This window comes from Dipodomys merriami, unplaced genomic scaffold, assembly GCF_024711535.1.
Source record: "Dipodomys merriami isolate MVZ:Mamm:240054 unplaced genomic scaffold, mDipMer1.0.p SCAF_7, whole genome shotgun sequence".
Lineage (NCBI taxonomy): Eukaryota > Metazoa > Chordata > Mammalia > Rodentia > Heteromyidae > Dipodomys > Dipodomys merriami.
Window position 1 is genome coordinate 12,726,290 of NW_027206290.1, and position 14,649 is coordinate 12,740,938.

Genomic DNA, 14,649 nt, shown 5'->3' on the forward strand with positions numbered 1-14,649 from the left:
GCCTAAATAATTCTCTGTTACCAACACATTTTGCAATCTCATTATTCAGAAGCGTTTCCAGATTGATTGGTGTTAACATATACAAGAAATGTGGTTCCAATATCGTTCCCTGGTGCACCTTTCTATTAACCTCCTTTCAGGCTAACAACATCATTTATTTCTACCTTTCATTTTCATTGTTATCCAGTTTTTTTTAACATCAAGGTTTTACAAGACAAAATTTTACCTCTCACCTCTTGGGTCCTCCAAATAGCTGAAATGGATCCTAAATGTCTTCTGGTTAGGGGTTTGATCAAAAGCCTTTTGAATGTCTAAATATTTAATGCCTACTACATCTCTACCCTTCACTGTTTTCTTAACTCTTTCAAGAATTCCAAATAGATCAGAGAAGCATGATTTATCCAGTCTGAAGCTGCTATTCTACTCGCCTGGGTGTTTTATAACCCTCAGTAATGATTTTATTAGCTATTTTTTCTCATCCTGAAGGTAACACTAGTTGGTATGTAATTCCCCAGGTAACTCCAAGCTCATTATTTAAAGATGGGCATTCCTGACTGTTTGTCCACACAAACAGGCACCTAATGGAAATTCAGACCAAATAACATCAAGCCCATTTTCTTTCTGACATATCCAACCACTATCCTAAAACACCTTGGGGCATGTCAGAGCAAAAAAGAAGCCTTAGTTCAACTAGTAAATGGACACTGAGTACTTTGTTTGCCCTAAAAGGAACATTAGAGCTAGATTTAGTTTGGATATAAGGAAAAGTTCCCTGACAGGGATCTTTAACCATGAAATGGGTATGATGGGAGACTGTGAATTTTCCTTTCCCCAGAAATCTCTTGAAGTAGAATAAGTCTTCATTCTTCAGACATCACTTTGTAGCCTTCCTTCTGAAGAGGGAAGGGTTTAAGTACCTCTGGAAGCTGCCTTTTAGTCGTGGCTTATGAGTTTATTTCTGAAGTAAATATATCATCCGAGGGAGAAAGGGAAAGGAAACTCGTAGCATATCTCAGAGAGTCAAACCAAGTGACAGTGGCTGTCAGAGAGTAACAAACAAGTCTTTAAAAAACTGCATTTAAATTAAAACTGAAGTACCCTCAAGGTGACCTAACTAAATTTGCAGAAGGCATAAGAGGAATTGACAAAACTAATCAACAAAGGCAATCAGCAGAATGTACACTAAGTACTCCAGGTGTAATGCTGCCAAAGGACCTCCTCCCAACCAGGGAAGCTCAGATGGGTGGCAATCAGACAACAAGAAGCACCTGAGTGGGGAGTGGACACAGAGCAGGAAGAAGGCAGGACAAGTGGCAGAAGATTGCTCTTTTCTTTCCTTTTGATTTCTAGTGATTCAAGTCTGTAATAGGAGTGATGATATGTTCATACTAGCTGGCAGTCAGTATTTAAGAAGTGCTTTTGTCAGCATACTGTGTTCAAATGGAGAGATGGACACTAGGACTCACACACAGGGACAGAGGCTGAAGGATACACCAAGGTATCTCTGGAAGTAGGGCCAGTTTCCCACACCTATGACCAATATTGATACAAGATTCCACCTACTAATGGCCTTACTATGTGGCCGGGATTTAATGCTCTGTGCCACAGTGTTGAAGGTCTTAATAATATTGTTTCTGCAATACGGTATGGAAGTGAAGTTTGGGGCAATGCGTAAATGGACATGGAATATGTCGGGCTATATGGGGGACAGGAGACTAGAAGTTTGGGGTCTTGTGTGGTACCAATTCTTGGATATTTCCTTTTTGTTCTTTAACCTCTGATAGCAGAGACTTACCCTGTGTTCCTTACCCTCAACGTCATTGCACATCCTCTGTCCCAATCTTAAGGTGGATTTGGATCCATGGGGCAGCAGTGACTTCTGAAACTGGGACATGCACAGTGTGATTCATGAACCTCTTATTTGGCCTCTTCCAGTTACAAGCACAGAGATTGCAGTTCCTTCAGGGTTGTCTGGTGGATTGAGATATCAGCCTAATGTGAAAGGCAGGAGCTTGAGAAGGAAACTCCTCAGGCTAAAGAGGGAGCAAAATAAACAGAAGCTAAAATCTGCCCTGGTAAGTAAGAAAATGGAGAGAGAATGGGAGAAATTGAGAGAGAATGTGGTAGATATCAGGCAAATTTTTGCCTTTTAGTAATTTCAAGGGGCACTTTTCCCTTGCTCTTTGTGTGTGTGTGTGTGTGTGTGTGTGTGTGTGTGTGTGTGTGTGTGTGTCTGTCTGTCTGTCTGTCTGTCTGTCTGTCTGTCTCTGTCTGTCTGTGTATGGTCAGGGTTTTAACTCAGAGACCAGTGCTGCCCTTGAACTTTTTTCTGCTCAAGGCTCTCCCTCTACCACTTGAGCCACAGCCCCACTTGGACTTTTTTGGTAGTTAATTGCAGATGAAAGTCTCAAGGACTTTCTGGCCTGATTTGCTTCAAACTGCAATCCTCAGATCTCAGCCTCTTGAATCACTAGGATTACAGATTAAGCACCAAATTGTTTAAATAGGGATACAGGTGGACTCATTGCAACAATGAGATGTACAAGATGTTATGTTGAAAAACAAATTTTACAATTTTGGTGGGGAGGGAGGGGATGGGAAGGAAGGGATGGGAAGGGGAAACAAAGGAGGAGGCAACAATGCTTGATAAGAAATGTACTCATTCGTTATGTCGAAAAAACGAACTTTACAACTTTGGTGGGGGGTGGGGGGCGGATCTGGTGGAGGGGATGGGAAGGGGAAACAAAGAGAAGGCAGCAATGCTTGATAAGAAATGTACTCGTTATCTTGCCCATGTAATTGTAACTCCTCTGTATTCTCACAATTAAAAAAAAACTAAGAAAAATGAAGGAAAGAAAGAGTTGGGAGGGATGGGTGAGAATATAAGAAGTGCTAACATTGATCTAGATGCATTGCATCGTAACTCCTTTGTTGAATGGCAACTTCTTTGTACAACTATTTAGAGATAAAAATAAAAATAAAAATAAAGAAATGCAAAAAAAAGAAGAAATGTACTCATTACCTTGCTCATGTAATTGTAACCCCTCTGTATGGTATTTTCACAATAAAAAAACTTATTAATGTAAAAAAAAGTGAAACTCTTTGGAAAAAAAAAAGACTAACCCACCAGTTCTTGACTTTTTCCTTGCTTTTTGAACAAGAGGCTCCCCAAATTCAGCAAGAATCCTATTAATGTTGGATTCTTTGTTCAAAACTTAATAGAAAGCCACAAATTGCTTGCATCAAAGAAACAGCCTGATCAGCTTTGCATTCTAGAAAGATTATTCTTCAGCCTCTGTACCTGTGTGTGAGTCCTAGTGTCCATCCTAGTGTCTTACACCAAGTAAGAAAAAGGTTCAGAGACTATCCCAGAACTCTTTACCTGCTCCAGAAAATTCCACTATATGATTAGACAATTATTGAAGCTATCCATTCTTTAGCCTGATGACACTTAGAATGGTAGCAATGTTTCCATTTTGCTGACAGTGCTTTAATAAACATGGAACATATGCGAGAATTGAAAAATTCTAAACATACACGAGAATTTCTCTAATAGAGTGATTTTCATATTGAGAGACACACTGAATGTCATGACATCAATTAAGTAAGTGGTTTAATAATCAAAATAACTTGTTTTTGTTTGTTTGTTTTATGTCGAGTGTAGCAGAAGAAATCAGATGGGATGGATAGAATGGAATTCTCTCAAATGGGATGTTGAAGGTACTGGGTTTTACCGTGAATTTTTATCTCAGTTACAGGTATGCATTTACATGTGCAGTTGTATATTCTAATTTGCCATTTTTAAAGTTTTGTTTCACTGTGGATTGCTTGCTGTCAACAAGTTAAATGACAGTGATATGGAGATTGTAAGTCTAGCCGCCATAGAATATCTTCAACTTTTGCAGATATGGACAATTTATCTCAAAGGAAGTTGTTCTGATTTCCCGTTTGCATTGCATGGAATTTCCCAGTTCAGTGCCTGCACTACAACAAGCATCATCATTAGTATTTTGGACATGAATTTCACCAATTTCTGTTAAATGTGCACCTTTCTGATGAATATTCAGCACTATGTATGTTTAATAGTGATTAGGTTATCTCTTTCCAAAGTTGTCTGATGATACCTCTTACCAGTTTTTCTTTTGAAATATCTTTGTTTTCAAATTTTTAAATCTAATAAGCTATATTTTATGCTGGCTATATTTTTAGATAAGCTTATTTTTTCAAAGAAACATTTATGGATATTTTCATTATTTGTAAGTTATTGGTCCTATAAAAAATGTTACCAAAATTGAGATCATGGAACACATGTCTCACCATTAAGGGAGTTGACAGTCAGGTCTCTGATCTTAATAGTCATTTTACCTGAATGATAGTTCAATTATGAAAGAGCTGTGTTACAAAGTCATCTTTATAGGCAGGATACAGTGTTTCATATCTGTGGTCCCAGCTACTCATGACTTAAAGTTCTGAAGTATCATAGTTAGAGACTAGCCTAGACAAAAAGTTATTTGTTTGTGTATTTTTCAGAAGTTCAGATTGATTATGTTACAAAACACCTTGAGTTTTTAATGTAGCACATTTGAGTTTTATGATTTTATTTTCTTTAAAACCATTGATAATCATGTTAGGCATGCCTATTTCACAGTTCTTTAAATTATTCCTGGGAGGTATTATTTCTATTTCTTTCATTTTTAATTGTTCCCTTGGTTATTTAGATAGTCTAGTAACTAACCTAGATTTCAAGGGTCTTAATAGGTATATAAGTTTTGGAGCTAAAAGCACTCTAGCTTTCCTTTATTTCTCTCTGCTTTCTGAAATTTTCTTTTGTCCTTTTGAGCTTGGTAGTATAGTTAAAATCATGGTTTGTTAGTCATCAAGTATTTGGATTTTCTGTAGATAGGCAGGTCTGTCCCTATCAATTTGTTCCACCATATTGTGGGAGTACTTTGCCTCTTTCTCTACCCTAACACCTTTCTCCATCTTCTAGCTCACTATGCAATAGCCAGGCTGACCTGCAATTTTCTTAATCCATCCTACTTCCTCCTGGCTGCTGATCTCTACCATTACTCTTGCAGGGAATACTTCATTAACTTCTAATCATCCTATTAATCTGAGTTCAAATGTCACTTCCAGAGGGAAGTTACTGACCCAAACCAGGTGCCTTGGTTACACACTAGCCATTTACCACAGACTAACCTACCACAGAGCCCATAATCATTTGCAATGATCCCTTTCAATGATTGCTTAATATCTGCCATTCCCACCAAAATGCACAGCATTAAGTATTCATATATAGAATGGTGAATGAGATCTCTCCTCTGTGGTGGCATTTCAGGGAGGTACAAGATGGACTAGAATCCATTTTTGAGAATGGAAACAGGCAACCTATTAAGCTGGAGGCCCTGACAGTGAAGATTTAGCCCAGTATATGAGAGTATGTCAGATAGACACTCATAGTAATTTTCAAAGTCTACTGCAGAAGGGTTTTTTTTTCTCCTTCTTATAATCTGTTCAGTTGTGCTAATCAACATTTTCATTAGAAGCATTATCTCATTTAATCTTCACAAGCAATCTTCATACTAAGCATTTTGACTAATGTAGCCTGTAAAATGTGGACTTTTTGATGGAGAAATTACTTTGTTTTAAGTGCATAGGCCTTGTTATTTTCATACTGTCAGTTTGATGAGCTTATGTAAAGGAAAAGAAAGATGAAACATGAAGTGTCATAGCCAGAAAGACCAAAAGAAACTCCATTACATCATAGGAAAGATTATGGTATATTTTCCTTATGAAATAAGTTCTAGACTTACTTACATGCTTGTAAAAAATGCACTATTCTTTTGTGGATGTTGGATTGGGATGATTTGACTAGTTATATATTGTGGTTCAAACAATTCTGGATTGTTATAAACTTGTAAAATTATAAAACCCACATTAAAAAAAGGACCACCTATTGTCAGCATTCATTATAAGAGAAAAGCCTTTTTACCCTCAAAAATGGAGGAAAAAAAATGTGAACTCAGAATGAAACAGCCATTTAATTTGAGTACAATTATGTTCTTAATTTTTTTTCATTTTCTTATTTCGCCTAGCCTGATAAATGCTTCATTAAGAACTAATATTTAGGAACCATTCATATAGAAAAGAAAATTGAACCCCATGTGGCTCAGACAAAGCATCTGAAAGGTTAAGTGTGAAGAACCATTCTTATTGAAGATCAATCAGAAAAGATGAATCCTTTCTGGTTTTATAATGGGATTTTATTTGCACAGATCTTTTCAGCAATGCACTCTGCAAAGACAGGTGCAGCTGGGTCTTTTTCATGTGTATCCCCATTGGCAATGGCAGAGCATAGATATGTAGATAGCAATTACCTTAGTCTATAATAGCAAATGATGTGCCCTTCATAATTCCTTCTCAGGAAATCTCGCTCGGAGTGCCACGTTATCCCTTTCTCTTCACATACCTCCGAATTCTAGATGTACAACGTGGAGTGCCACCCAGTGCTTTTTAATGCTTCCTCCACAGCCAGCTATTTTCAGCGTTATTCTTCACGTTTGTTTTAGCTCTCAGACATGTCAACATGTTCCCTTCAGCACTACATATCATAATAGATCTCTCTGAAAGTGACAAAAAATGCTCATAAAAATTCCCATACCAAATCATAATGACACACTTTAAAATAAATGCTGTCTTGACTGGTTAACATATTTCTAGAAATATTCTAAAATAATTATCTTCATGCCCCAATTTCCTCATTTGGCTTCTAAGTGCTTTGTTCTTTGACCTTGTTGTGAGTAAAATGACGGCTTCACATATGCTCCGTACTTCTTGGAGAGAAGGAAGAGCATTGTTTCTCTTAGAGCATCACAGTGATACATGGATTGCTCTTAGGTAGGGCAGCATGTTCTCCCAAGGGCTCAAGCCTTTCCCCATACCTCAGAAAGTGACATGCATTTTTTACAGGTCATGAGAGTAGCTTTTACTTCATAACAATGTATGGGTTCAGTGCATCTGGAGTAACACAACCCCAAGAGAAATAAAATGGAATGCAAAATGTTTCCAATTCCATTCATTCTCAATACATTGGGTACTCTCTAGGAATAGGGGATGATGGGAACCAAAAAAGAGGGCTGTCCCCAGGGACAGATGGCCTCTACTAGAGAAACTACTGAATGTGTGGGACAGAATACAGCTCTGTGGAGGTGTAGCATTTGGTGAGAAAGTAAATTTGAGTAGCATTGATTTTTGTTCAGAAATTTCGTTATGATCCTTTATTTTCTTTTTTTATAGGCAACAGTTGCTTTATGTTCTGAATACATTCTGAACTTCTTTCAGAAATGAATCTAAGATAGGAAAAAACACAATGCTATTTTTTATTTGCATCTCTGTTTCCAAATGAACCTTTACCTTCTTTACTGTACTTAATAGGAAATATATTTGCGTTTTAAATAAATTGACCCCATAATAACTTCATGAAATTATACCTGCATTCTCACATATATTCATACTCCAAGATGTCTTTATGTCTGTGTATATGTATGTATATAGGCATTTATACCTTACCTGCATATATAGGCTAATATTAAAAGAATTGTATCTAGATATACTTATGTATACTCACATAAAGCATTTGACTTTATAACCTTGAATAATATCTGACTTCAATCTCAAGTTAAATTTTGCCAAAGATCATTTATTTATTTCTTGCTCAAGAATATATTGTTCTATTTAGTTTTTTCCTACTTTTAATACTTAGGGAACTTATTTTCTATATACCTTTGGAGACAATTTTTAAATGAAACATAACTTTTTGTGCTCTAATTTCAGTATTACATGGTCTTATATGACATTCATATACAAAAAGACATACTAATATACATATATAATATATTAACATATGTAGGTATATCTACATATATATTACAGAATAATACAATATATAAATGTATATGTAAAATACATATATATCATACATACGCATGTATCTACAATATATGCACACATATTTTTATCCTATGCACATCTATATCTATGTCTGTGACATCTGCTTTGAAAACAAGTGATTATTTGTATACATGATAGGACTCATTAGACTAAAATCCTAATATTGTTTGTACATTCCAAATAAGCAAGAAAACCTATTTCATATTATGCCCATCAATCTGGGGGTGAATTAAACATGAAGATTAGAGAAAGTTATATTGGTAACTGATTTTCCTCTGATGGCTCTCTGGAGAAATTATTTAGCTGATCTTATTTCAGATTATCTTTTATAACTGAACATCAGAGGGTGGTCAATATTTGGTAAGGAGACAGAAGTACCTAACATTTGACTAATATCATGCACTGATTTATGCTTTTAGAAAATTCTTTCTAGATAATTCTCATAAAAATTTTCTAGTGTATGGAAAACCATAGGAATTTATAACTCAGTCTAAACTTCACATACAGAATGTCAGGAAGCATATCCAGTATTTCAACCAATGAAGAGAGTAGGAGAAAACAAGATTGTCTATGTTTATGACAGCTGGAAATTCAGCTACCTTGCATGGTTAATATTCTGTTTTTTTTCCTTTTACATTTTTATTATCTTTAAGTAGTTGTTCAAAAGAGTTGCCATTTAATAAATCAGTTTATGAATACAATGCATTTGGATCAGTGTCACTCCTTTCACACTCTCCGATTATCTACCCCTTCCCTCTCTTAATTTTGTAGGATATATGATAAATTCTTGACTGCATTCTCTCCTTTTTTCCTCCTCATAGTTTAGTAAGAAAAGTTGAACTTAGAAATATATATATATATATATATATATATGCATATATATTTATAACTACCATAAAGTAGAGGCAGAATACGAGCTCAGGTCTGAGCCACTCCCTAAATTTCACTATTATTTTTCTCATTTTATTAACTGTTACTTTGTCAAAATCTCTACTTGTAAAGATAATACTTAATGTCGAGTTTAGTACACTAACTATACAACTACATGTGGTTTGTGAATATTCTGTGCTGCACCAACACTGCACTCAGCAGCACTCACAAATACATATGTACGCTAAACAAGTTGTGAAAGATATAATACAGAAATAAATTTTCAAGGTACATGCTGTACTTTGATGTTGTCAATTTGTTTTCTTTCCCAAATGCTGCTAATGTCACTGTCATCACTACTGCCAGAGGCATTTCTGTATAACCTGTCTGCTGTTATGCTCATTTAGAAAAGAAAACCTATCAGTACAAGAAGACAAGAATTTCTCCCCCCTCCCTTCCCACTATGAGCTCCATTTTAAAAGGCTGTTTGTTTTGTCCTAATTGTAATTGAATGAGTTTATGTCATCCATCAGTGTGTGTATTTTCCAATCTAAGGCTGATATCTCATATTCATCTTGGGCAAAATAATGGTACCAAATGACACATATAATAACTCTGCGTAAAGCTAAGTTGTTTCACTCAAAAAGGAAGAAATCACCTGTCTCACAAGTGCTTCCACAAATGCAGGGCTCTTGCCTTCTGGCTCTGACACAGATCAGTGAAGGAAATAAACAACCAGCATTGCAGTGTGAGGTGCTCAGGACATATACAGGCAATGGGTGAGTGCAAAGATCAAGCCCTTTAATGCAGCAGGAGATGTGTCGCCTATTCCACGTGTATTAACACCTAAATTCAAACCTCTGGTACTCAAAACAAAATGGCTAGTATATATCATAATTCTATGTAAAAATGAGGAAAATTAAGAGAAGGAAACAGCATATATAGATGGGTTGTTTATGTCAGACTCTATACTGGGCAGCATACTGTCATCTGTTTTGGTAGTTAATGGAAAAGTACTATGTGGCTCACAAATCAGTCAAGATCACATGTCATGACTACTCTGATTCCCATTTGAGATATTTCCCCAGATGATCTTCAACTGATCACAGTCTCCTTCTCTCCCCACCATTTTGTGCACCCCCATCTTAGAGCTTCTAAGAGAAGTAGTGCAATTATGAATTGCACTTTTTAAAATGTTACTTTCGGGGCTGGGGGTTTAGCCCAGCGGAAGGGCGCCCGCCCGCCACGCACAAAGCCCTGGGTTAGGTCCTCAGCCCTGGAAAAAATAAATAAATCAATAAATAAAATGTTACTTTCAATCCAGCCTGTCTGGGCCGTACCCTTCTACCAAGACGATACACTTATTCATTTTCACGGCTATAATCTTAGCCTCCTCTCTTTTCTTATCTCTCTGAAATTTACTGAGCTCTTTTTTCCCTCCAGTGACTATTTACTTCAAAATAAAATGGCTGTCTGGTTTCATCCTTCTGGATTTCAATACCTTAGTCCTTCAACAAGTAAGTCTTGCCTTACTCCTCCTCCCTCTCAGAAAGATCTACTGCTTGCTACCCTGTGAATGTTGCCCTACAGAGCTCTTCCTCTGTGTACAAGAAACCTCAAATGTTAAAAACACCAGGAAGTTCTTCATCACCTTGAAAGTTACTGGTTTAGTGTAATTCTCACCATATCCTGTTGTAGATATCAGTGCATGGTTAATCCAAATTGGTGGCTAAATTCTTATCAGCTAGCTATGGAGAAGGTTGTATCAGTGATCATTGTAGTAATGAAGACTACTGATGCACAGCCATGGTTCTCTAAGGTAAGCACTCTCAATAATGGGAAATGAAAAGAATATCCCAGAGTTATGAGAGAAAAACTTGGAGAGATAGCATAATTGTACTAGTGAGGCATTAGCTACATTTCAAGGTACAATGGTGGTACAAAAAATTGGGAGGTCAGGTACAGCTTTTAGTACTCTACCTTGTGGAATGGTGCATATCACATGCAAGTTGGTATAAGCACAGGAATATACTATATAAGAGAAACAGAAGGAAGGATTTGAGAATGAATTCTCAGGAGAGAAAAAGAAAATAAGTAGCATATTGGACACAATCAAAATACAAGGCAACTGCCTTCATCTCCCAGGGACAGATGGATGTTTAGAAACATGTAGTTACCATGTGAGATAGTAGTTTAAGTAGACAGGTACTACGGCAGCATAAATTGTGACTTCCTGTAGTCAAAAGCAAGAGGCCGTTGTCTGTTTGTTAGATTGGTGAGGTTTTATTCTTGTCTCCAGATGTGTATACAATCTGAAACCGGCTTTGTGAAAAATGTTGAATGTCAGTGTAACATGGGGTATTAGACCATAGTCAGAGTGGCTGATTATATGATCTTGTTTGAGTATGAAGCAAGAGTGATCAGACGGGATGATGGCTGTACACGTAGTAAAAATTTGGATTCCAGTTAAAGTGTAATGCCAAGTAGCCAGTCTCTGGTAGCTTATTCCTGTAAATGCTACCTATTGGCAGGCTGAGATCTGAAGATCATGGTTTATTTGGATATAATGCTCAAAGAAGAAAAGATCATGAGGCTTTTATCTCCAATTAACCAGCACAAAGCAGAAAATGTGTCTCCTGTTTGAGAGTTCCAACCCTTGAACAACAACAAAAAATGCTAATTGAGAGTGTGAAGCCCCAAATTCAAGCCCAAGTAATGGCACGCCAAAAACAAACAAACAAACAAACAGACAGACAAAGGTAATGCTAAGTATATGAAGCCACTGGAGATTCAAAGGGAGAGGTATTTTCACAATTAAAAAAAAAAAGAAAAAGAGAGGGCAAGGCATTTCTTCAATGCACTCTAAAGTGTTTTCTGTGCTATGATTCAAGCAGAGTATATGTAAACAGTAGAACACCAATCTATAGAACTTGAATTAAAGTATTGTCACATTGAAAAAAAAAACCAAAAAACCTTGGAGAAGATAATGTTTAGTATTCACCTGTGACTTCTACTAGCAGTCTCTATACCTAGAGCTACTAATCAAGAATATCACTCTCCCACAAGTCTGAATTTAGATTGGGATTTCTTCTCATAGCAGCAATATAGTCAGCCATTAACAATGCATTGATATTGATGTGAGAGATAAAATCTCATTGTTCCCTCTGACTTAGGTAACAATTCATTGAAATTGGAATGTGAGATTAAACCCTTTGCTGTTTCTGACTTAAGGTACTGCCTGTGCACTCGATACTATTTATTTTCATTTCCTATTCCATTTCCTTTTGTGGTCATTTTTTGTGACAAAAGGTTATTCTCCAAACTGTTTTCGTCTGATGCCAAAGTTTTCACCTCTGAAACCAAACAATACTGTAATATGGAGTTTTTAAAGCATCTGCTCGCTTAAGGTAGGTTTATTTGGAGAGTTTATCCAACTCATTTCTCTAAGTGGTTAGTGAGCTTCACAAAGAAATTCCTATTTATTTTACATTCTCATCAGTGGCTGGTCCCATTTGGAATACACAGCAAGTACCTAATAAATACTTGTTGACTTAGTTGAATTTCAAGCCTTTCATATAAGCCATAATGATTTAGCTGAAGAATGTTATAGCCTTTAGACTGGCTAATTAGAGCCAATAATTTGACTGACCTGTGCTGGTTCTGGAGTACTTAGTGGTAATAATACTGTTTTTGCAAGATGGATATTTTACTGTTGAGCCTGTCTGGTTTGAGAAGCTCACTGTTTTATGGTCTGTATGTGGTGATCATTTGGATGTAATGATCAAATAGGGGTTGCCCAAATTGATCGTTATAACAGGATTCCACTGTAATTACATTTCCATAAATGATACTCAAATTCACTAGGGAAATCAACAACCCCTTGGTGTGCCTACTTCCAGCACTGATTACAAGTTCAGGTTCTATAGCACTTTCTAAACAAAAGGTAATTAAAATTTTACAACCCATAGTTAAGCCAAAATGAAAAGGCAGTTTTTTTTGTTCTAGATTCAAAAGTACTGCCCTTTGTAGACAATGACAGAAGATAATTCACTTCAGAAGAATAAGCAGACATTTGGTTGCATGCAAATTAATGCATGCTTATTGTTAAGACAAAAGAAGTAAGTGGAAGAAAGACTGGGTTCAAACCCCGTGTGTGTGAGTGTATATGTGTGTGTGTTAGTGTGTACATATGTGGATCTTCTTGGATATGTCATTTACTCTTCTAAGTCTGTTTTCTCATCTTTAAAATAGAGAACATGTCATTTTTATCTCATTAAGTTATTGAAAAATTTTAAAAAATGCATTAAGCTTTTAAAATTACCTACCATTTACAAAAATATTAGCTATACAAGTTGGATATGTTAATAAGAAATCAATATATCTTGTTGTCATTTTTTGCAATTCCAGTAGCTATCTTTCTCTGGAGACACTGTAAGCGATATTATATTTATTTCTTCTACTTTGAAGTGAGTTGAATGTTATACAATGTGTATACCAATATATATCAGTATCTAGTATCCTTAGTCTATTAATTTTTCTATGTAGAAATTCTCTGGCTTATCCTATATGCTTCAGACATTTTTGATCATGTCTATTTCCAGGGAATGGTTTGTCTTTGTCTACCTTATTAGATGAAGTAGAAAAGTTCCATCAGCTTCAGATTCTCAACATTAAATTACCTATAACCACAAGCAGGCAAAAGGTCATGATAAGATTCTGATGTACATTTCCAGATTATACTCTCAGAAAATCTATGACCGATGAAGGCTTCATCCTTATTTAAATAGCAGTGTGTCCTCAAAATAACATTGAAAATAATCTTTAAAAAAAGCTTTTGAGCTCTTTCCAAAGAAGGAAAAGTTGTAAAACATTGCAGTTTAGTCTAGAAATTACTCTATTATGTAGGCATTCAGCTGGCAAAAGTCTTTCTCTCCATATTGAAACAGAAACAAACTAAGGGTAAATGTGGTTTGTGTCATTCTTTACCACCCTTGTAGTCTGTTGGTCTGTGCCCCAGAGAGCACCATCAAACTTAATAGTAAGCCATGTTACAAGATTCAAGTATCAATAAAAACTTTAAAAATTTTGAAAAGGATAGACTTTCCAATGTGTCCACATTCAACATTTTTGTCTCTAAGAAGTATATTAAAGATGTTGACCTGGTGCTGGTGGGCCTGTAATCCAAGCTATTCAGGAAGCTGAGATCTGAGGATCATGGTTCAAAACCAGCCTGGGCAGGAAAGTCCGTGAGACTCTTATCTCCAATAAACCACTAGAAAACTGGAATGGTGTTATAGCTAGAGCGGTAAAGCATTCACCTTGAGCTGAAAAGCCCAGGGACAGCAACCAAGCCCAGAGTTCAAGCCCCATGACTGACAAAAAATAAAAAATAAAAATAAAAAGCTGTTGATTTTGTGTCCTATAACTTGGCTGAATTTATTACTTCTAAGAGTACATTAGTCGTAATCAAGAATCACAAAAAGTAGAATCATTGCCATAAAACAACTCCTATTCTCTAGGCTTCTTTTAAGTAAGTATTTCTGAATTTATTTAACCCAGAAGAAAGTACCAGTATTTTCTTCTTTCCAAGATGAGAAAACAGATTTATTGCAAATTTAGCTTTCCAGTGTCACATGGTTAGAAACTGGCAGCTAAGCTTTTTGAAGCCGTAATCTGACTCCAGAATCATCATGCTGTATTTCCTCCAGCCAGAATATATTTGTATTAAAAATAGAATAATTTTATTTCTCAGAAAAGTATTCAGACTTGCCCTTTATGAAAAGAATTTGGGTAAGTTTGTGACAGATTTGAAGGAAGACGATATAGTAG